Source organism: Arvicanthis niloticus, chromosome 14 (assembly GCF_011762505.2).
Source record: "Arvicanthis niloticus isolate mArvNil1 chromosome 14, mArvNil1.pat.X, whole genome shotgun sequence".
In the NCBI taxonomy this organism is placed as follows: domain Eukaryota; kingdom Metazoa; phylum Chordata; class Mammalia; order Rodentia; family Muridae; genus Arvicanthis; species Arvicanthis niloticus.
Window position 1 is genome coordinate 45,240,970 of NC_047671.1, and position 23,847 is coordinate 45,264,816.

General features: G+C 41.6%; 1 protein-coding gene across 8 annotated transcripts in view; it reads left to right on the top strand.

Moving 5' to 3' along the window:
- The window catches only part of Ppp2r2b (protein phosphatase 2 regulatory subunit Bbeta), a 400,180-nt gene that overhangs the window by 265,891 nt on the left and 110,442 nt on the right, over positions 1-23,847 (top strand). The gene's annotated exons all lie outside the window — the stretch shown is intronic.

The window sequence follows — 23,847 nt, forward strand, 5'->3', positions numbered from 1 at the left end:
TGTTCCCATTCTGAAGATTTTCACATCTGCTCTCAATGTTCTTAAAAGACCAAGTAGCTACCAATCATCTCCAAAGTTCTTTTCTCTTGTAAATATCATTAGGTTCATTTTATGTTTCTGTGACAAATACTGTGACAAAAAAAAAAGGAACAATGTAAATGGATGAAAAACTTATTCTAGCTTGTAGCTTCAATGATTTCAATATATGATTAGTTGGTTCCATTTTTTTTTCTGTACCTAATGTGGCAAAACATCATTGCAGAAGGCATGGTGGAATGAGACTGCTCACGTCCTGCAATCCAGGATGCAGAAAAGAGAAAGGGAGGGGCCAGGAACAAGACATAATCTTCAAAAGTATGCCCCCAAAGACCTAATTCTTCTAGCTAGGTCCAACACCTACAGTTTCTACTATACTATAGCATAGCCACTGAGGACCAAACCTTCAACACAAGAACCATTAGGAAACATTTCACATCACAATATAGCAGTAAGCTCACCACTGTAACAACTATCTTTTGTTAAAGCCCGTTTCTATGTCTCCTTTCATTGAAAATGTTAGATCATATCTCTCTCTGGCTGTTTGTTTTCCTGCTGTTGGTGTGAAATGTCATTTATGTAACTGATTCACCTCTAAAAAGCCTTCCATAGCTAGAAAGTTTTCCATACTACATTTGACAAAGGTTCTCTTTTATCCAGTGTTCCTAATCGTGGAGATCTTAGGCCTCTTTGAGAATCTGAGGAAAATGAGTATCCCCTCATTGGAATTAATTAAATCACTGATAAATCATTTCACTAGAAAGCTCTCAACATAATTTCTTGAAGGTTTTTTAGTATGAGCTAGAATCAAGAGCCTACCACCTCTGTTTCCCTATGTACTATGAATCTAGTTAGAATTTTCACAGCATCTGACTAGGCCACTCTTAGCCTCTAAGAAACCTGACTCTTGGCAAACAAGCAGAGATGGAGCCAAGACCATTTAACTGGAAGATGTTCAACTGTCTTGTACAGAAAGACACAAAATACTTGGGGAATATCCCTCTTTTAAAAATTACTGTTGGGCTAGCAAGGTAGGTCAGTGAATGAAGACACATGGCGCACAAGCCTGGTAACCTGAGTTAAATCTCTGGAACCTACATAACGCTAGAAATGGTACCTGAACCATTGATCTATAATCTCCCTACTTTCATTATGGCATGCCTACCCTATGCACACATTCACACACAAATCAATCTGTAAATTGAGAATGCTACCACTTCCTGTGTTACAACTAGTAGATAGTTTCATGCTAGATGATATCATGCAGTGAAGAGAAGCCATTTAAAATCACTTTCAACACACACATGCATGCATGTATGCAGACACCCACATATCATGCATGGCCAGAGTTCCAAGTGATGCTGAAGATGAGGCCCCTGTGCGGATGACTTTTGTTCCCCCAAGGCTGAGTGCTCTTCTTGGTATCAGTAGATACTGAGAAACTCTGTAAAACAGTTCACAAAAACTCATAGACACAGTAAATCTAACATCCCTGTGGAAAGTTTCCCATCTATAATTCATTTTCTTAGACTAAAGGATGATCTGCTTCATAAGCAATGGGGCGTCTCTGTGCCTTGCCTTAGGGGCCATAGCAACTCTAGGAGAATTAAAGTAGAGGAGAAAAAATAATTAAAGGGGCCTGGGTGAAAGAGCACCAGTCTTTGTGTCAGATCATCTGTAAGCCACTGTATACAGGACATGCACATCTCCCCTATAGTCTAGGAGCCTGAGTCACTGTCTTCAGTTTCTTCTACTGTGATGTGAGACCAGTGATGTTTACTTGGAAAGCCCCTGGGAAGATGAGGTGTGATGGATGTGAAAATGCCCAATACAAGTCTGGGCATGAAGTAGGCACTCAGTAAATACCACCAGAAGGCACAGCTCATCAAATCTAGTCAGGACAAGCTGAACAAACACAAAAGCCACAGTACAGGCTCACATCCAGCGATGTATATGTACAGTGCATGCCAGAAATTAAAACTTAGTATAAAGAGATGGTAAACCTCAATAATGTTTTATATCCATTGCATCTTTCAATGGTATTTCTAATAGTTTTGATTCAATAAAACATATTAGTTACCTGTTCCTGTTAAAATAGTACAACTAGAACATTTGAAATTGTAATTGTGACTATCATTACTCCTGTCAGACAGTGATGAGCTAGAAAATACAAGCCAGTTATTGGCTCTAAAAGGAACCTGTTGGAGGTGACCTAAGAAGTGACCTAGCCCATGTGCCACTTGGTAATTGTTGAGTGAGGATAAAAACACAAAGCTCTAATCCTGGATTTGTCCCCTCATGGTAGTGTTAATACTGAGTATCAAATGACACCCGAGCAAGAATGTTCTAGTTACTCAGTATGTACACAACCTGTGCAATGGACCTAGGGTGCGTGATAATATTGGGGTCTCTGGAAAGCAATAACAGAGACATCCACACTTTTCATAATGGCTGCTATGACTTCCTTTTTTGGCAGCACTGGAGAATAGAAGGCTGCAGACAGGGTTGGGGGAGGCAGAGATTGTTGTTGGATATAGGTATCACTCATTTCTGAATGATCTTGGTATGTTATTTACTCTCACTGGTAGGTATGTGTATCATGGACTTGCTGGGAGGATTGAAGAGGCAAATACCAACTTGTATAGCCCAGTGTGACTGACTATTCAATTATTAGTGACTGTCAACAACTGTCTGTTTTACATAATGATGTCTCCTTGGCTCTAGAACACTGCCTGGTGCATATTTGGTCAATTGATATTTGGTGAGTGAATGAAATCATTCATTATTCCATCAAGCTGTAGCTGATTATGAACATTCCTAAGATTTTAGTGTTATAAGACAGGATCCTGCTTCTATCCTCTAGGCCAAGTCTCTGAGTGCAGGCATGTGTCCAGTATAAATAGCCCCAAATGCTGAGAATGAGCCATCCAATGATTGGCATGTATCCTTCAATATTTATTCCACCTTCAGGTCATTGAAGAATCAACCCAGCAATGTCCCTGATTTTTTTCATTCATGCAGTAAACTCAACTACGGTATACTCCTTCTTGCTGTTCAAATTAGTCATCTAATACCTACTCTGACATAGAATCCTTTTATAGCTAATCAGACCTCACTATGTTCTATTAGCTCTTCATATTTTCTCTAAGCCAGGCAGAAGCATCTTGGATTATTGTATAATAACCTTGACTCATTTCTACTCGGTTTATAGCATCCCCTTTCACTCTGCAAATCCCCTCGGGTTTCTTTCAGCTTACACAGGGTCGGCAAAAGAACCAAAGGGGTTGCACAGGGGGGTGTTTGGTGGGAATAGAGCTGTTTGCAAAGAGTTATTATCCCACACTTATCAGCATTAAACTGGATTTGACAACTCCTAGCCTAGGATTTAAGTAATCTAAATCCTTCTTCATTTGGCAGCCTGGTTCTGCCCATTATTTATTGTGCTATCCAATTTATTCTCATCAGTGCACTTGGAAGCTTGGCCTTTGGCATCTTCAAAACCAAATGATTTATACAAATAATAAAACGATGGGGACTATGGCAGTGGAATACACACACACACACACACACACACACACACACACACACACTGCTTTTCCTCTTGTGTGGTTCAGTTCATCTACATGTTAAGCTTGGACCCGTGCATCCTTCTCCAGAGAAAACACACCGTCATCTTTCACTGGTCCCAATGAGGTACCATTGCTGTGGAATGGGTTGTATGGTGAGACCAGTGCCTGGATCTCTGTTTTTTGTATGGGAGCTACCATGCAGACCACTCCCTTGTCATAGAATCGGGACTATCTAACAAGCCCTTTAAGTACATACTGGTTTTTGTCCTGTTTGACCTCTAAGGATATTGACATGCTGCAGTCCACTCTCTTGGGGAAGGCAGAAAGTGGAAAAGAATCCTGAGGGTTGCCTGGATGTGACCAAGTAGAAGGAAGGAATTGGTGCCGATGCTATAGCAATTTAGATCTTGAGCTTTGCGATTTAATAAACCTGGTTGTGGATCTCAGTTATTAAAGCTATTGGCAGAAGTATCGAGCGGCCATTCTGTGCCTTGGCTTCCTCAGCCATCAAGTGGACATGGTAAAGCATCAGTAATCATGTAGACTGGATGGAGAGAACAACATTTAACACAGTTTCTCCATCTGCAAAGACTGAACAGTAATGCCACTTCGCCTGTTTGACTCTCCCAACTCTGTGATATATGTCATGCAGTCAAGACAGTGTCTGAGAGACTAGAGATAAAATCCAGCTTATGTGAGGCCCTTGCTTCTACTACTGCAAGAAAACAACAACATAAATAAATAAATAAATAATAGTGCTTGGATGTGCTCAGTAAATATTAGCCATTATGACTGACACTGCTATGACTCACTGCTGCTTCTGCCCCAGTCACCACTTTGACCTCTCTTGTTAGTGTCATGACTTAGCCTAATGGTCAGTGTAAAAGCTCAACCGCAAAACAAACAAACAAACAAACAAATTCTCAACCACATATTATAAAGGCCTCAAAACACAAGGGTAATTAGAGCATGCATGTCCTCCTAAGTCATTTCTCTTACTCTTGTTCTTGCTCTGTCTCTATCTCTCTGTCTCTTGCTTCCTCTCTTGTCTCTGTCTCTTTCTCTCTCTGTCTCTGTATCTCTGGCTCTGTCCCTATCTCTCTCTCCCCACCTCCCTGTCTTCCTCTTCCCTCTTGGTGTACATCGCTAATACCTCCAATACACCCGTGCCCTTTTTGATGTTGATGCCGATCCACATCTTTCTGCTAAAAGCCAAATGTCTTAGCCACTTACTTAGAACGCACTCAGACTTCACTTGCTTAGAATCATAGACTTCATTCATTTATTTAGAGTTAAGAATAACTCTACCAGGCCCATGTGTTCAGAAACTAGAAAGACACACACACACACACACATACACACACCAGTTAACTTCATATCTCACAAAGCATTGTCTATTGACATTAGCAAACCCAAAAGTGCCATTGACTGTGCGTACACAGGCCTGTCCCCACAATTCTGTATGTGCTCTTCCGTGTTTCCCCAGATGATCGCAGACTGCCTTGCTTGGTTGCTGACTTGGATTGAGTCACTAAATGGTGAGGACAGGGCCTCAGCCACTTGCATAGGTAGAGGCAGTGATGCTAAGATCACTTGGAGGTCCAAAAGTCCATATCTGACCCAAATTCTCACACGTACTCTGTGTCTAGAGCCAAGAAGAATGTTGAGTCCATAAATTTTGAACAACTGTGTGTTAATAATGTATGAGTCACAAATGGAATTGTTGTCAGTGCATCTTTTTCTTGGCTCAAACTGAAACAGTACAAGATTAGGATCAGTCAGTTCAGCTGTGTGTTCACTTAAGCAAGTTATCCTCTATCACCAATCCCTGTGTCCCCCAGCTACAAGCTGGACTTAGACAAACACACAGCCTGGTCTTGTTGTGTTGATGGATTGACTAAAGAAAACATTTAAGGGTATATAACGCAATCCCTGACCTCAAATAGCCCATCGGTTGTTAACTGTTAGTATTTCTTTGTTGTCGTACTTCAAAATTCTTGGCATTGATGTGTTTTGTTGATGTTGTATTTGTTGATGGTTAGAATGCAAACACTGTGGTTTTATTAATGTTATTGTCATTCATGGTGATGCTTATAAAATGTACCTTTGTTGTTTTGTGTTCTCCTTTCCATTTCAGTAAGGATGCCTTTTTTCCCTCACTTTCAAGGCCAAAGGCACTGTGGAAATCTCATATCTCTCTTTCACTTCTATCTTCCTTTCCTATCAGCTGTCTCTGTGTTTTTCTCTTGCTTTGAAGAGAAAGGATAATTTCTGAGCATTCAGATCTGAAGGCCAAGGCATCTCATAGAAAAATATCATTTAGCAATGCCTCAATAATTCCTTGCAATAAGAAAGACCTTGCGGGCACTTTTATGAGTGTGTGCATGCCAGAAATCCTCTTATTGTGTATGTGGTCAAAGGAGCATTATTGAAATTCTTGAGTCTCATAGTCACTCTATGCTGAACGGCTTACCTCTGACCTCTCGCTATCACTGATAAGCAGAATAAATGAGTGATGGTTTCAGCTGCCTCCTCCTCTCTCGGGTAGCAAATGAGTCAGCATCAGGGACTTTGCCAGGTCTGAGCCATAAATATCCCTACAAGCCATCAAGTATCTCCTGAAAAAGGTTGTTTTGAAACATCACATGGGAAAAAGTCCTTGGCCCTCACCTTAATCATCAAGTCACTGGGAGATATTTATAGATCTACCTCATGGATAAAGAGGGGGAAGCCAAAGCCACCTACACGGATACAGAAAATAGTTTGACCCTATTGCAAGATGACAAACCTCTCATAGAGAAAAATCTAAAACATGTCCATGACTGTATACACTCTGCCCCCAGATTTTCATCCATTTCATTGGCTTTGTTTTGTAAGGACTTGCTGCATGCCAGGTGTTATGCTGGCTCCTTTATCTCTTTCCCCTCACACCTCTCCATGAAAAGATGGCAATATGTCTATATCACCTTACAGAAGAAACTGAATCTCCCAAAAGCTATCAGCCGATAGGTGACACACTATGTTTTGATACCCAGATCTATGTGATTTTAAATCTGAGTTCCTTGTTACTCAATTAAACTCTCTGGAGACTGAGGAAAAGTAACGACGAGGCTCTAGAGATGACAATTGTCCTTCCCTGCCATCTAAGGTGCTAATCTTTTAATAATAAATGTAGTACATTATAGTTCTGGGCTCTGGCAAAACTCCATTTTACACTTCTGTCCAGTAGTATAAGCGGAACACTAGGTTTCTTCAGATCCTCTCACACCAATACACTATATATATACATACATACTATATACATACATAATACATACATACTCTCACATCACTGCACTTTGTTCCTAGGACTTCCAGGTTCTCAACAGTCCTGGTGCTTTTACAAACCATTTTGGAGACCAGTAACTAGTAATCATCATATATTCCTGAATTGCTACCATGGTCCATTTTTGTTTTCATCCATTCTTACTTCTTTGAAATATCTGCTATTAGGAGTATCTTCACGATGTATATAGTATTTTGTTTATGGAAATATTTTTAAAAATACACCCCAGGCTGTTTAACAATGAGGAGGTTAGAAAGGAGCCAGTGAGTGTGGGGTGCAGGATTCTGGAAGAAAGGCATATTCACTCACTCCATTTCTTCCTTCCAAGCTCACACCTAAAGTACTCCCCATCTTCCATTCCCCGCTCCCCCACTCCCCACTCCATTCCCATTGGTAGCCACAACATGGAAATGTAGAGTATCTCTGTATGCCCAGAGCCGGTCAAGGTGCCCTGACACCCAACTTTAATGACAGAAGTCTTACCAATTATTGGGGCTTTTTTTCTCTTTATACATCCAAGGTTGACTCTGACCTTTGAATATATAAAGAACATAATCACTAAGCCCATTTTCTCCTCTGGCAGGAAAGAAATTGATGGGGTTTTTTTCTGCTCAATGAATAATAATTTCTCTTATTACTAAATATGGAGAGATGATTTCTTTTTTAAGAATGCCATCCATAGGAGTCTCACAGTATCATGAGTAACACTGAGGTGAGGCCTTTGTTCCCTTCTTAATTCTGACTCTCATGGACAACACTCACTAAAGTAAATCTCTCCATGCCTTGCCTCCTTCAGTTGAGAAACCACTTCATCAAAAAAAAAAAAAAAAAGGTTAACAATCTTATGATATCTAAAGTTACATATGATTAGTGCTGAAAATTGAGAAATAGAAATGTATCAAAGAAGCAAAATTAAAATTGGAAAGTTCACTCAGGCATAAACAGATAAATGCTGTGTGGTGTTATAGACATGTGGAATCTAAAACGGATGCACAGAAATAGCAAATTGAATGGTGGCTTGCAGGGGCTGAGGGAGTGGCTGTTGTTTAAAAGGTATAGATCGCATTGTAGTTAGACAGGAGAAAGAAGTCTTAGTGATCAATTGCACAGCAGGGTAATCCCAGATAAAGATAATGTATGTATAGCTCAAAATTACCACACAAATAGCTTTTAAATGGTTTTACAGCAGCAATGAAAAAATGGTATGAAATAATAGATTATGTTGATTAGTTTGACTTAATCATTCCATAATGTAAATATAAATAGAAACACCACATTGTGCCACATTGTATAATTGTAAACAGTTATTATTCGTCATTTAAAAAAATGAAAACTAAAGTAAGAAAACACCACATCATACAATTTTTCTCTTTAAACCTTAAATGCTTCTTTCCTGGCCTTAAGAAGTCGTATCTATATCTAAAATAGCCGAGGGGATCCACAGTAGGAAATGAAAAAATATCCAGGGGCCAACATACCAAGACCCTGTCCTTGCCATTGGCTGCAGTGGAGTGGAATAGCACGCCACTGCTAAGCTTTGAGTTTCAACAAGACAGTTTAGGAGAGATGGTGCCTGACAAAAGAACACCTCCTGGAGTCTCCTCAAAGCACTAGAGAATGCCATTTAAGAGAAGGCCACACTCATCCTTTCTCCTAGTGCTATGTCATACAGAGACATGAGCCCAAAGAGTCCTGCTGTAGCTCTGCACATCCTGGTTACTGTGATGCAAAAACCCAACATTTACACATCAAGTGAAGTGGTTCTCCTTTTGAAATCTAGACTTTTCTGTGGCCTCTAGGCATCCTGATTGTTGCCTAGCGGCATTTGTGAACATCGGTGGAGTTTGGTAATTTACCCAGCAGAGGAGACTGTGGAAGATGCTTTGTGTTGAAAGACAGAATATTAAAGCTCTAGTAGCTTGCTTAGCTCACAGCCCGAGAGCCTGAGGTTCGGAGACTGTAGTTAAGATACTGACTCAAAGTCATGACTGTCGCTTTGGATCTTAGCTCGTCTATTAACTGAACTTAGGATGCTAGAAACTGCCCAGCCTTCCCAACTCTGAATTTCTTTACACCAAGAGAAGAAGTAGGAACACCAATACAGGAATTGGTTATGTGGGAGTCTGTGTGTGTATGATATGGAGAACTGAAAATTCCTGAAAGCATCGTTAATATCTGATGCTTGGGGTGTACTTAACCATGCCCTCCTTCCTGGAGCTCCCAAAAGTTACCCTTCCTAGACACAAACTTTCAAGGATCAGTGACTCTATTCTTTGTCCCCAAAATTCTAGAGCCATCATATTTAGTTTCATGTAGATGGTATATACTCACTCATTGGCTCCAAATTAGTGATTCTCTTAATGGTCCTGATGCTGTGACCTTGTAATACAGTTCCTCATGTTACAGTGACACCCAACCATAAAACTATTTTCATCCCTACTTCATAAGTAATTAATTCTACTACTGTTATGAATTGTAATGTAAATCTTTTTGGCCATGGAGGTTTGTTTCATAGGTCACAATCCATAGGTTGAAAACCATTGCTCCAAATGGATGGGTCTCACTTTTCTTTCAGATTATGGTGCCTGGTGACTAGACTCCAAGCTATCTGGATATGCGGTGGTAGAGAAAGTATTCTTCTCATGATATGTGTTCCTCCTTCCTCCTTCCTCCTTCCTCCTTCCTCCTTCCATATGCAGAATAGTCCTTCTAACCCTTTGTTGTTTGTAGGACAGAAAGAGAGCAAGAGTTGGGGCAGGAGAGAATTGAAGGCCTTGAATGTTTCCAATTGATTTCGAGAAGACTTCTGTGCTTCTGAGTTACCACTCATAGATTTCTTGTTCTAATTTTCTGTTGTGCCCCATCTCCCATGTGCTGTGCCAGACAAAGGGGTAAGCCATGAACAGAACAGATGCTACCTATTAGAGTCTAGTGAAAAAAAGTGAATAAATAAATGGGAACTATTAGGGCTATTAGCTCTTTGGGTGAAAATTCAGGTTACTATGGAGACTTAGAAATGTTTCCTATTTTAACAAATAAAAAAGGCCAGTAGATTGAGAGAAAGCAAAAGTCCCTCTATTAAAACATCAAGTAGGTGTGATATTGTTACTTCAATATCACAGTGTAATTTCAGTGTAATCTGTCCATATTGTGTTGAGGGAGCACAGTATTAATGCATTGAAAACAAACGCATTTTCTGTGGCTTGTGTTCTATGGTCAACTTATACCACTTTCAACAAAAAGTTGAAATTAATTTGGAGGAATTAAGATCATTTCTCCTGACACAGATTTTCTAACCTTATAAAAGAATACAGACATACCCTGGCTTCCTGGCACTTGTCTATGGCTGGTTGCTTTTTTCCTGTGCTGTTTTCTTTGCCCTTTGTGATAGGAAAGTGGCAGAAAGACACTGTCTTCACGCTGTGTTTTTTTTTTTTTTTTCCTTTCTATTTTCCTGATCAAACTGTATCACTGCAGAGGAAATCAAATCTAATCCTCAATATATTTAGCATGAAAGCAATAAGGAACATTAATTCACTCCAGAAAGAGTGAGATACAGTTGGGTACTCAAAGAGAGAGTCACCATGGAAACTGTTTCCTTGAGATTCTGAACTCTCCTGGCTCCAGGCATGACTCTGAAGAAAGGAGGGTGAGTTGAAGAGAAGCAATATCGTGCCCTTTCTGTTGTCTCTACAAATGCAGCCGAGGGATTGCCATGAATTATTGATTGCGTGCATAGAAAGGGATGTGAATTAGAATTATTAAACTGTTGTCTTGTAAATGAGTGTGTCAGGACACAATGGAACTTGTTTCTCAGTGTTCCTCTTTGCTACCTGTCAAAATCCTGTTGAGCAATCAGAGAGCTATCCTAAGGTCAAAAGTTTGAAGGAAAGTGCCAGGAATTAGGGTGACAAGAGTCACATGAGCGACAGCTGAAGCAGAGTGCTGTCGAGACTCCTAGATAGGCTTGCCTTTGTGTACCATTTCATGATGATTACAGCTTCAGAATCTTTGCAGAGATATTAAAGACATAAAGGTCAAAGGCCAGCTCTTGCCTTGGGGACTGTGTTAATGGGATGTGCTGGAATTTCTCTAAGGACAATCTAATGGATGAAGTGCTTTCTGTTTGTGTACACGTGTGTCCAGCTCCTGGTGCACACACTCTTCCAGCTCTCTTGAGCTTATACCCTCATCCTTTGGTGTTTTCCTCTCTGTCACCTCCCATTTGTGTGTACCAGTCCTGTTAATAAGGTCTAGCATGCATACGTGTTTCCTGGGACTCTGTGGCTCTTCTGGATCCTTCATAGGGTAGTTGAAAGCATGGCTCTGGTTGAGGTGTGGCTGTGTTTTCTTTATCCAAATAAATAAGCTGGAAAATGTCAGCTCAAAATATTTATGCTCTTGTTTGCTTCTCACAATAGCCCAGGAGAAAGTGCCCATTGTGTGAATGAGGAAATTGAATTTCTGGTGATGGCAATTCATTGTGCTTGGTCATAAAGTCGGCGAGTAGCAAAATCTAGGTTTGAAACCTTGTTTGAATCCTAAGACAATAGTATTTTCAGAGCACTGTCATGTTTTTATTTGAAAAGACAGAAAACCTGCCATTGTAACTTGTATTCGAGCTTTTAGCTGTTTGGGGGCTTAGAGCATAGGTCAGCACCTTCGGGACACACAGAGTTATGCACTAAGAATACAAAATATAGTGAGTTCCTGTCTCCGAGGCGCTTACCAGAAGTGGCATGAATGAACCAGACAAGAGTTCAAGGGTGCAGAGGAAAGAGGTTAATGAGACTTGTGCATTTGTTGAGACTGAGATACATTCTTCTTTATCTTTCAAGATGGGAAGAAGCTTCTTGAAAGTGAGAGGAAGAGAAGAAAATATTTAGAGTAACAGTTGCAGCATGATTTTAAGCAGAGACATAAAAATAGATAAGACAGTTTAAAAAGAACAGAGCACACATTTGAGAAGAGTAAGTGTGACAAGCAGGTTGACGAGCACACCACTGTGACACACTGAGTGTGACACCAGAGCGGGGAGCTTTGGGTCCTCTCAACAAAAGTGAGGTATCAAAAGATGTGTGTTTATATTAATTAATTAATTAATTATGGCCAAAAAAAAAAACCTCATCTCCATGGTTTGTACATACGAACACCCACTCCCCATTTCCCAGATTAAAGTTTAGGACTTCATAAGAACTCATGGTCCTTTCTGACTTAACCCCTTCTTCCCCCAGGGATTTTTTTCCCCTGTTCTGATTGCTCTGCAAGAGTCCAAAGAGTAGTGATAGAAGGAAAAATAACAATGCCAGCTTAAAGAGGCTTTTAATAACTTACAGGATGAGGTGTAAGCATGAAAGTAAGAGATTCACACAGGAAGCTCAGCCAAGAGCTGCAAAGTTCAAAATCACTCCCTTCCATTCAGCTAAATATTTCCTCAGACCCGTACACCGAAGATCCAATGATTGCCAACATGCTGTATTAATAAGGAGACCGATAAATAGTCGCTTTACAGTGTAGGGTAGGAGGAAGGGTGCTTAAAATGTGCTTTAAATGACTACCTGACCAGAATAGGGGAATCAAGGAAGCCTTCCTGGGAGAACCTGGAGCCTAAGGGCTGGATGCATATGGCCTTTACAGACCAAGGGAGAGTCAGAGATTGACTTGCCAGGGAGGGAGTGGGTAGGAAGGTCAAGAGAAGATAGAGGACTTGCCATGTTGGGGTAGGGGTTAGAGAGAAGCAGAAGGAAATAAGAGACCCTTGTAACAAAATTCAAGAAGTGTCCAGATTCGGCGGATTCTGTTTTGTCACAAGAACTAGGTCAACGGAGATTTACTCCAGAGCAACATGGAACCAGCAAGCCGACTGTCACAAAAGTCTGCACTTATCATCCATAAACTTTCAGATGTCCTGTGTTACAAGATTTTTTTTTTTTTTATTGTAGCTTGTGTTATGGGCAGCCACCTGGTTGTCAGTCATCTCCCTTTGAACTTGAGCCAGAAAAACTAGTCAAGCAAGGAGCTTTCAAGATCAGTCACCTATCTCTCAAGATGAATCTGTGTTTCTTATTCTCTGCACATTCTTGGGCTCTTCCTCCTCCACCACTACCACCACCACCACCACCACCACCACCACCACCACCACCACCATCACCCCTTTCTCTGTGTGTCTTTGGAATGGATTTGGGCAGTGCTGGCTGCCCCCTCTTCTGATTTGTCTCACTTGTCCCCATGCAGCTTTGGGAAAGCTGTTTAGCTCTCAGCACGCCCCTGCCTTGTCTGTCAGCAGGAAGCTCTGAGAGAGTAGAAGCCTTTGTAACCCTGAGTTCTGCCTCAGCCCTGCTGCCAGCTCTGCAGGTGTCCTCCTCTCCTTGTTTTCAGACCCTCAGCATCTGCAGCATCTGTTCGAACAGCACTACTCACTAGATATGGTGGAAATGTGCATAATTCACTGACGACCCTGGAATGGGACCTTCTGAGGCCTTCAGTGAGCCATGTCTAGACAGGGACAGCCCTGAAGTGGGGAGCAGAGAGAGACTCTCAAGTTAGGAGTCAGATGCTGCTGAGAACTAGCTGGATAACTGTGGGCAAGTCCATCAACTCCAGGTGCCTTAGGTCTTCTCTGTAAAATGGAGGCAACAAAATGACATCTACCCTATGTGTGGGAAGTGGGGAACAGGTTAGCGCTTATAAAGTACTTCATGTGGTGATGTTGTGTGTATATGTGTGTGTGTGCATGCATGTGGGTATGCGTGTGTGTGTGTGTGTGTGTGTGTGTGTGTGTGTGTACATCTTTATCCTTTATTAGTACTGCTGATATTAATTACTGTTTTACATGCTGCTCGGTCATATCTGTGAGTGGAAGAGCAGAGCCTGCCATCCTGCAGGGGCTGTTGCCAAGAGCAGCTGATGAAGAGGTGCACATGGCCCAGTGCCAGGCACACAGCGCTCCCCCCCCCATAAATGTTTGTTGAATGAATGAGAGCAAAGTGTTTCTCTCTAAATGTTTTCTGTAAATGTTTCATCCTAATGATCAGGGGAAGCTTCCATTCGGAAGGAAGTGCCAAGGAAGTTCACAGGGTGGCAGCCTGGGCTTAGACCTGGTGGATTCTGATGTTATTGAACAAAATATATTCAGATCAGTCTATTTGTGCCCTTGAAGCTGTGCCAATGAGCAGCAAACTGTGCTTTCAAGCTGGAGGACTGCCAGGATCTAGGGTTTCAAGTCAAAGTGAATCCTACCTGTGTATAGCTTCCTCCCTCTCTTTCCATCTTGATATTTGGCATGCTTTTCTACTACAAAAAAAAAAAAAAAAAAAAAAAAAAAAAAAAAATCTCTACAAAGGCTTCTGAAGTCTCAAAAATCTGGCCCCAGATGTTTGAAAGAGTTTTGCAGATAAGGTAATCAATCCATTTGGTGGCCAGATGCGGTCTAAAGATGTTTCTGCTACAGCGTGGCGAGTTTCTAAATTCATTAGAAACATAAATTAATTAAATCTAATCAACAGTGGCTGATACAGAAGATTAAACAGTGAAAAACAAATGCATTTCCAACTGGGTCACATTAAAGGGAGAGAAAAACAGATCTACTTTGGAGATAAGGGAAAGGTTGGCAGGGTGTTCTGGGTAACACCTCCCAAATCCCTGAATCGGTATAAAGTTGCCATTCTTCCTAAGTTAAGGCTCTGCTAGAGTCTCTTGGACCTTTTGTGCTCCATGTACTGCTCTTGAGTGGTTTGGGGCTTCCTTCTGCATCAATCTTTAACCATCTCTGCCATTTCTCTGTTCAGAAGTGCTTCTAGAGAAAGGATGTGCTGTGGGCCATGCCTAAGAAACCGTGCTCGTCATATCCTCTTGTCAGATGTGGAAATGGGGTGAAACAACCTGCTTTAGCCATGGCAATGAAGTTACGTGAGTTCAGAGGTCTTGCTTGTCAACACTGTCTCTACCAATACTGGAATGGCTTCTGGCTCATAGGAAATGAATGAATATCTTTAGATGTATGGATTGTAGATTGAGCCCCTTTGCACAGGACTTCTGAACATCCTACCTAGATTAGTCCTCGGAGTAAGTAAGCCATCAAGGATGAGTCATGTCATAGAGCACATCATTTCCTCCACGGAACCACACTAGGGATAGCTACTCTCTAAGACATTGTCTTTAAGGGCTCAGCTCCTGATCATTGCTGTACATCATACTTTTCCTTTGTCCTCTACCCTCAGCCTAGTTGGAACTGAAGAAGAGACTAGGTGAGCTAAGAGTGAGTTTCTGGAGTCAAGGTCTGGTGAGCCTTTGGCTGTGATTCAGTTTCCTTATTTGACACTTCCATTAGCTGGGCAGATGAATGGCCCAAGGCTGTGGGGACCAAGAGAAGCCAATTTGCCGGGAATTCTGGGGAAGGCAAGACCCTCAGATGCTGAATCATAATCAAAATTTCAGAGACCAAGTAGTGTGAAAGATGTATGCAGGTAGGTCAGGAAAGCCCAGGGGTCAATAGGCATTGACAATACAATCTGTTGCTGGGAGTACAATACAGAGGGGCGGGAGACCATGTAAATTTAGTATCCAGAGGTCCTTTATATGGGGAGCTGCTCCTTAGCTCAGGCCAGAAGGATCAATTCGGGAATGAAAACCCAATGCTGCCTGTTGTAGTGGTAGTGGTTGTTATCATTGTTGTTAAAGAAAATAACAATCTAGCCAGCTGTGGTGGTACATGACTGTAAGCCCAACACTTGAGAAGCAACTTCAGGGTCATCCTGGGCTACACAGCAACTCAAAAAAAAAAAAACCAGGACTGGAGAGAGGAGAAGGGAGAGAAGAAAGGACACACACACAGAGAGAGAGAGAGAGACAGAGAGACAGAGACAGAGAGACAGAGAGACAGAGACAGAGAGACAGAATAATAATATCTGGAGTTTTGCAATAAAACTGTCATTTTTAATGTTGACAACCTGTTCAACAATTTGGAGACTGTATGAGCTGGCTCTGCAGTGTTATTGAATAAAACAATAAAATAGCTGGTGATGAGGTTTGCCCTACTTACTCCAAGTGGCTTTGGTAGTCCTACTATGTGGAGCCTTGGACTGCCTTTTCTGATTCCCTGGAAGGAATGCACTAGGAAAAATAACAAGACATGATCCCAGTTACTGAGAATCTGCAACATGTCCGTCTGCTCCTTACCTCACTCACCCCTCATCAGACTCCACTAAAGGAGTCCCACTATTACCCTCATTGTACAGATTTTCAAAAAAGAAAAATGATGTTCAGAGACCTCAAGCAACTTTCTTAAAGCCATATCACAAATGGTGGAGATAAACTGTACCTCTGACGGCATCTAAAACCATCCTGTTAACTGCTCACCTTATAACTTCTAGAGCAGAGGTTCCAAATGCTGTGACCCTTCAGTGCAGTTCCTCATGTTGTAGGGACCCCCAATCATAAAATTATTTTGTGGCTATTTCATAACTGTAATTTTTGCTACTGTTATGAATTGTAATGTAAATATCTGATATGTAAGATATGTAATGTATGACCCCCTCTTTGGGGGCTGCCACCCATAGGCTGAGAACTGCTGATGCTCTAGGTAAAGTGTTATTCTGACATCAGCGTTTATGTGTGACTGTGTCTTAGCTAGGGTTTTACTGCTATGAACAGACACCATGACCAAGGCAAGTCTTATCACACCTACTCCAACAAGGCCACACCCCCAAATAGTGCCACTCCCTGGGCCAAACATATACAAACTATCGCCGACTGGTACCACTTCGAGTGCTTTGTATATATGTATACACACACAGACGCAGACACACACACCCCACATGTGCACACACTCAGAAACATCCCCTCTGTTGTGTAGATTATCCAACAGGTAAACACTGAAGCTATCATTTAAGCTGGGTGTGGTTAATGCCTCTAGGTAGCTGCCCTTTCTGCCATTATTGATTCACTGACAGATGTCCCTCAGCTAGCCTTCACTATGGCATCCTGCTAACTCCAGACACATGGGGTGAAGACCAGCAGGCCTTTGAAGCTGGCTCCTCCACTAATAAACTGTCTAATCTATAAATCCCTTCTCCACCATCCGATAAGCCAATTAGATGGTTTTTGACTGAAGTAGGGCACCTGATTAGACTTTTTGACATACAAAGATCTACCACACGCAGCCTCTGGTGTTCTAATGTCTTTCTTGTTGAAAGACTGGAGACTGTTTCAAGCTCTAGAACTGAAATATCCCAAGAGTGAGTGTAAACTTCATAATGAGTGCACATAGCTGAGTGTACCTCATGTGAGGAGAATGAGGTACATGTAGAATTGTGATATTTTACATTTTAATAATTCATTGGGTCTGATGTGCCGTGTGTGTGTGTGTGTGTGTGTGTGTACAGTATTAGAGGAGAGAACATGAGCCTAGGACACCAGGTAACAAGTATCATTGAGATTTAATGAGTATCCCAAGAATCCATGCTTTCCGTGAACATTGATTTTATCTCTGCGACTTGTGAGACATTGAACTGGGCAAGGAATGCCCATGGTGAAATGTCACCTATGATCTCTTCCCTGGTTGACTACGCAGTCTACAGGGAAGATGGTAACAACACCAATGCAAATATAAATCGCTGGATCCCAGTGAATATTTCCCAGGAAAAGCATGGGGTCCTTGTGAAGTGCAATGCAGAGAAGCTTTGAAAGGTGCTGGCAAAAATGGCTGCTCTCAGGAGGTGTTATATTAAGAGGGAACCTTAAAAACTGATAGGATGCTAGCAAAGGAAGGGGGTGCTCTAGGCCGAAGGAGAGCAGCAGGTTTGAACACCCCTTGAACAAGTGGAGGGAGACAAAGTGTTTTTATATGGTCCTGCAGCCAAGTGCAGGGCCAGAATAGAGTGAGAAGAGGTATCCAGAGGCCATGTAATTCTGCAACATTTCCTCACTGTTAAATGATAAAAAGCTTATGGTAGGCCAGGGCTTTCCTAGAATGGGGTTGATCTAGTACATTCTACTATTAGTTTCCATTCTGTTGAAGAAGCAAGAGGTGTAGTTGAGATCATGGCCAGTACTGAAATACCTTCTTCAGTGCTTAATGCTTAGATCCCTTCTGTTGCCAGGTTAGACACATTTTATTTCTTCGAAAGAACTTTCAGAACACAATCACTACGTCACAGTCACGGCTAAGAAGCTAACTGGAGCGTATTGAGTATGGAAGAATTTTGCTGCTTTATTTCTGCGCAGTCGGATTCTCTGAGCCCTTTGCCTTCCCATACTAAAGGCTAAGACTTAGGTTGGAGGAATAACTAAAAGCAGATAACTTGGGAAAATAGAAACTTAATGTGATTTCCATTCCTCACCCATCTACTGATTAGAGTACTGCTTCTGGGGGAGGTGGGGGGGGGGGGAAACGACTGCTTGATTTCTCAAGAACCAGTTTTATTTTAGAAGTATCAAAGACTCAAGATGCTACAGCCATGTTCATTGGAAATAACAAGCTCTAGGCAAGTAAGCTGGCATATGCATCACACAAGCCAATGATCATTCCCCATGAGCATCCTAACCTGCCAGCTATGGACCAGCTATGTCATGTTTGCTGTGCAGTGTAAGGGCCTAAGTACTAGGAGAGAGGCTAGGGAGATGTCAAAGAAACAGATATGATTCTGTCCTCGGGGAACTCATAACATAGTTAGGGAGACAACATACACCCTTCAGAGACTCGATCTGTTTGTTGGCATTTGTACCATAACCCAGTTTAAAAGAGACATACTCAAATGGATTCCCACTAGCTTAGCCAAGTTTTAAATGGGAATCATTCTTGCTTTATCTCTAGAAGATACTAATTCTCAAATCTTGGGAAAATGAAATGGAGAGAGTTGGTCGGCCAAGAGCATGTCTCTAGACCGGGTGAAAGACTGACCATGGCTGAAATATCAAGTGTGGACAGTATTGACAAAGATAACGTTAGGCTGAGCCCAAAAGACACATCCTGGCCCCCCTAATAATTAAAACATATAGCTCTAGCTCAAAGGGTTTTTCTGACAAATCATACATATATGTGCGTACACGCACACACACACACACACACACACACACACACACACACACATATTCACACTATGATTAAGAAATTAGGTTTATGGCAGGCCTGTAAGATGGCTCAGTGAGTAAAAGTGCCTAACACCAAGCCTGACAATCTGAATTTGATTCCTATGGCCCATGTGATAGAAGGAGACAAACAATTCCTGCAAATTGTCCTCTGACCTCCACACTTATGCTACACATGTGAGCCCACACAGGTACACACAAGCACACAAGCACGTGCATGCATGCAAAAGCACAAAGTAAGTGGATATGCAATTTCAAACAATTTGAAATACATAAAACAATGAGTCAGAGGGATGGCTCAGAAAGTAGGAGTTCTTGCTACCAGTCCTGAAAACCTGACTTCAGTCCCTATGTCCCACATGTTTGTCGTTTGCCCTTTACACACACCCATGGCCGTATACACTCACATACATACATGTATTCATATACATATGCAATAATATATAATGAAAAAAAGGGTGCACTGGCTCTATCCCAGTGCTGAGGCAGGAGGGCTGCCCTAAGTTTGAGGCTAGTCTGCACTGCATAGTGAGTTCCAAGATGGCCCTGACTGAAGAATAAAACCATGTTTTGATACAAAAGCAGGTTTAGGAACTACAGTTGGGTTCAAATCTCAGCTCTTCTAATCATTAGTCTTCCAAACTTGGGCAAGTTATTTGACCCATCTGGGTTACCATTTCTCTGGCTGAACAACGGAGAAAGATCTTAAGGTCAAGGAATTGAAGTGTTAATTAAATGACATAACATAAAACCCAAATCACAGCCTCTATATTCACTGAATGAGGTTGGAAACAGACCTTGGAGGAGGGGTACCTACAGGGGGTCTACTTTTGTGCCTGAAATGTAATAAAGCAATTCTGTAAATGACATTTCCAGAGAGCAAGTCTGCCTTTCCAATCTGCAATAGTGGCATCTCCCTAAGACTGAATGTGCTTGGAGCTAAGTCAATAGCTCATTAATTTCCATTGAGTCTTCTTCATGACAATAACAATCCTTCCCCTGTAGACACAGCGCAGTAAGGAATGTGCAGCCAGAGTTTCCATTAAAGACAGACTTCCTGGAAGACACATACAGAAATTGCTTGGACTGTTCTTGGCACCATCACTCCGGTCTGGCCATTGGCGAATGTCTATAAAGCTCACACAGGTCAAGGATGAGAGTGCAGGGGATTCTTTCCACTTTGGACAGACTTGTTCCCGTGAGAGAGGGACATTGGAGAAAGCCGCTCAGCAAGGGCCATGAGCAGGTCAGACTGGTCATGTGGAAGTGATCTCGTGGTAATTGCACATCACTTCAAAGTGTACATAGGTGAGCAGCCTTCTGCTTGGCAGGCAGACTAGTAGCTAAAAGAACAGAGCCCTTTCTGTGCCTGGCTTCAAAAGAGAAAGAAGGTGGGGAGAGAAGGGAAAGGAGGACAAAACAAAAGAACAATAGGGTTTTGGCTTCCTCGGAGCTGCCATGAGGATCTCCAGACTGCCAAAGTATGGGAGAAACTTACTACTCTCCAGCTGCCTTCCACTTTGATTTTTAAGTTGGTGAGATATACATATGTCATAAAATACGCCATTTCAATCATTTTTAGATGTGGAGTCTGGTGACATTAAGTACAATGCTAACTGACTTGAGAGCCCCGTTAAGGCTTATGTGTAGAAAGGGTTTCGGTAACTTTTTAGTTACTGGCTGTCTTTTGGCATTGGGAAGAAATGAAGCCTATACAGATGTTCCTTCAAGTGTTAGTGGTGACAAGTCCTGGGTACAGCTGTGTTCCTGCACAAGTTCAGTTCTGTGTTCATAGAGCAATGCTACCCTGTTTCTTCTTCACCATTTATTTCTCCTCAGCTGTTGCAACTTTCTCGCTGACATATAAGCATGCTATTAGTTCAGTAATATTAGAATTTTTTTTACCATCCTCCCTTCATTCCTCCCTGCCCTTCTCCCTTTCTGTGCTGCCCTAGGGACAAAACCCAACACCTCACATATACTAGAAAAGCAATCAGCTATGAACTACTGTGTTCATGGAGCACAGACAGACACACACACACATGCACACTCGCACACATGCATGTTTATTTCTTTGTCATTCTGTATGGCACAATCTTTGAAATATTTACTTTTAGCTATCATCTCAAATTTCCCTCCTTCTGGTCTCTTTTAAATACATTTCCACAGGTCCACAGAAATTATGCTTGTCTAAGTTAAATGTGACTGTTACAATAGTGTTGCAAAGGTGTGTTCTAGCCTTTTCCCACACCTGTCAGCAGTACTGGACAACATGACACACTCCACATGTCACTCGTCATTCAGGACACCAAGCTTTCCATCAACTTTGTAAAAATGTTTATTCATTTTATTTTATGTTTGGTGGCATGTATGTATGTGCCCTCCATGTGTGCAGTGCTCTTAACTGCTGAGACATCTCTTCAGCCCCTTTCCTCATCTTCTTAGAGATGAACGCCTGAAGGGTCTGTTCTTTTCTTTCAATAAATACTCTCCTTGAGATCTCATACCATCTTGTGCCTTTGAATGCTGTCTGAATGCTAATGATCTCAAAATCCCTGAACTCCAGGCCCTATTTCCACAGCCCACACACCAGCTCTATTTAGAAACTCTCACATTTCCTATGCATGGCACTGAACATCTGCTCATCTTGCAATAGCCTGCTTCACCCTGAAAATCCAAATCTCCAGCATGACAACTCTAAGGGCAAAGACCATGAAAACATTCCTGATGTCAGTTCTTCAGCAAATTCCAGCAGGATGCCCTCAGCATGCATACAGAATGTGGCTTCTCTCTGATTCCACAGCAGCTGCCTTGACCAGAGTGTCTCCATCTTTTCCCTGGATTATCTATTGCATTCTCTATTGCACCCCTCCATACACAGCCTCTCATCCTCAAACTGATTACCATAAAAATCTACTGTTCCTTTATTGACTATTTCCCAACAACCTTCCATTTTGCTTTTATAGTAAAATGTATATGACAAAATATAGTTTTTAAATTTTTAATTAAAATTATTATATCATTCCCCCTTCATTTTCTTTATCCCAGCCCCTTCTATGCCCCATCCCCTGAACTCCTCTAATTCTCCCTTCATTCCCTCTCAAATTGATGACCACTTCTTCACTGTAATTGTTACATAACACATTATATAGGAATAAATATTATAAATGCAACCTGTTGTGCCTATTTGGTGTTGCTTGTGTGTATGTAGCAGGGCTGACTAGTTATTGGATAACCAACCAGGGAGCTCATCCCTGGGAAATACTAACTCTCCCTCCCTCAGCATCAGACAGTTGCCTGTAGTTCTTTGTCTAAGGATGGAACCCATTAAAATTTTCTGTTTTAACCACTTTTGAATGTGCAGTTGGATGACATCCAAGTATATTGAGTTGTTGTGGCCATTTTACTCAGTCCAAGCCAAAGTGCTTGCTGCGTTGTATAAGAATTTGGCATGATCTGACTTCCCAATGTTTCTCCTTCATTTTCTCCTTCTTTTCCCTGAAATGGTTACCCTTATCCCTTGACATATACATGCTCCTTCTTAGGATCTCTCCCTGCCCCCCTCAATCTGGAAACCCCTTGCCTACTTCAGGTTGTCTCTTGAGATGTCATGCCTCCCTATCTGAGTTACAGCCTCTCTCCAATCTCAACATTGTTCATCTCCCCTGCTCAGTTCTATTTGATCCTCACAGAACACAATACAAAATATTATTTGTTGTGTCTATTGGCTGCTGTCTTTTCCCTACAACTTGAACATGAGCTCTATGTGTACAGATTATTTTATTTTATTTTATTTTATTTTATTTTGAACTGACTTATCTCAATGCCTGAAAACCTACTTGACACAGACTGGTGCATTTAAAAATCTGTTGGATAGATAGATGGATGGACAGATGGATAGATGGATTAATGAATGAATCTATTAACATTGATTCTTTCTTGATTTTTCTGTTTAATATTTTTCACTATTATATAAACTGCATGAGTTGCATTTGACTTTCTAGAAACTGAAAATCAAAGTGTTTTCAAAGTTTCCAGTTGTGAATGGAGAGAGAAAAGCAAGAGATGGCTACAGTAGTGTCTTTCCTTATGAATGTTCATTAAAGGTTGGGTCTCATTGGTGTGAAATTGGCACTATTCATTCTGTCTTCCTGTTTACTCTGTGTATCTGGTCTTGTTTTTAAGGTTGGAAAATATTAACTGAAGTAGAATAATATTTTTATCATAGTCTTCAAAACACTTCAACTTCTGGTCAAAGACAGAGACAACAAAATTTCAATTGATCTGTCAAAATGTTGTTGGCATACATGACCATTGAAAACACACCTTACCATAATAGCATGTAAATTAGCAGCCACAGAACCTTTATGTGACTCTAAACTTCATGTTTAGGGGAGGAAACGCCAACTCATTTCTTACTATTTTATTCTTTCCTTGGGTCCATATAGAATTCAAGAAGAAATGTAGTGGGCCTAATGTTCAATTGTCCTTACTGTGTACAATAGAAATCTCTTGAATGCAAGGATGTAGCAGGGGTGTGTGTCACTTCAAGCTGTAGCATTAATCTCTTGCTGCTTTTTAAGTGAAAACTGGGATTCATAGTCTATGGTCTAAAATCCTCCATTACTAGCATCTTAGAACAACCTTTCCCCCTATAGTGTATGGGAGGGTGGGGAAGAAAGAGAGAGAGGGAAGGAGGGAGGGAGGGAGGGAGGGAGGGAGGGAGGGAGGGAGGGAGGGAGGGACGAAGGGAGGAAGGGAGGGACGGAGGGAGGAAGGGAGGGAGGGCGGGAGGAAGGGAGGAAGGGAAGGAGGGAGGGAGAGGGAGAG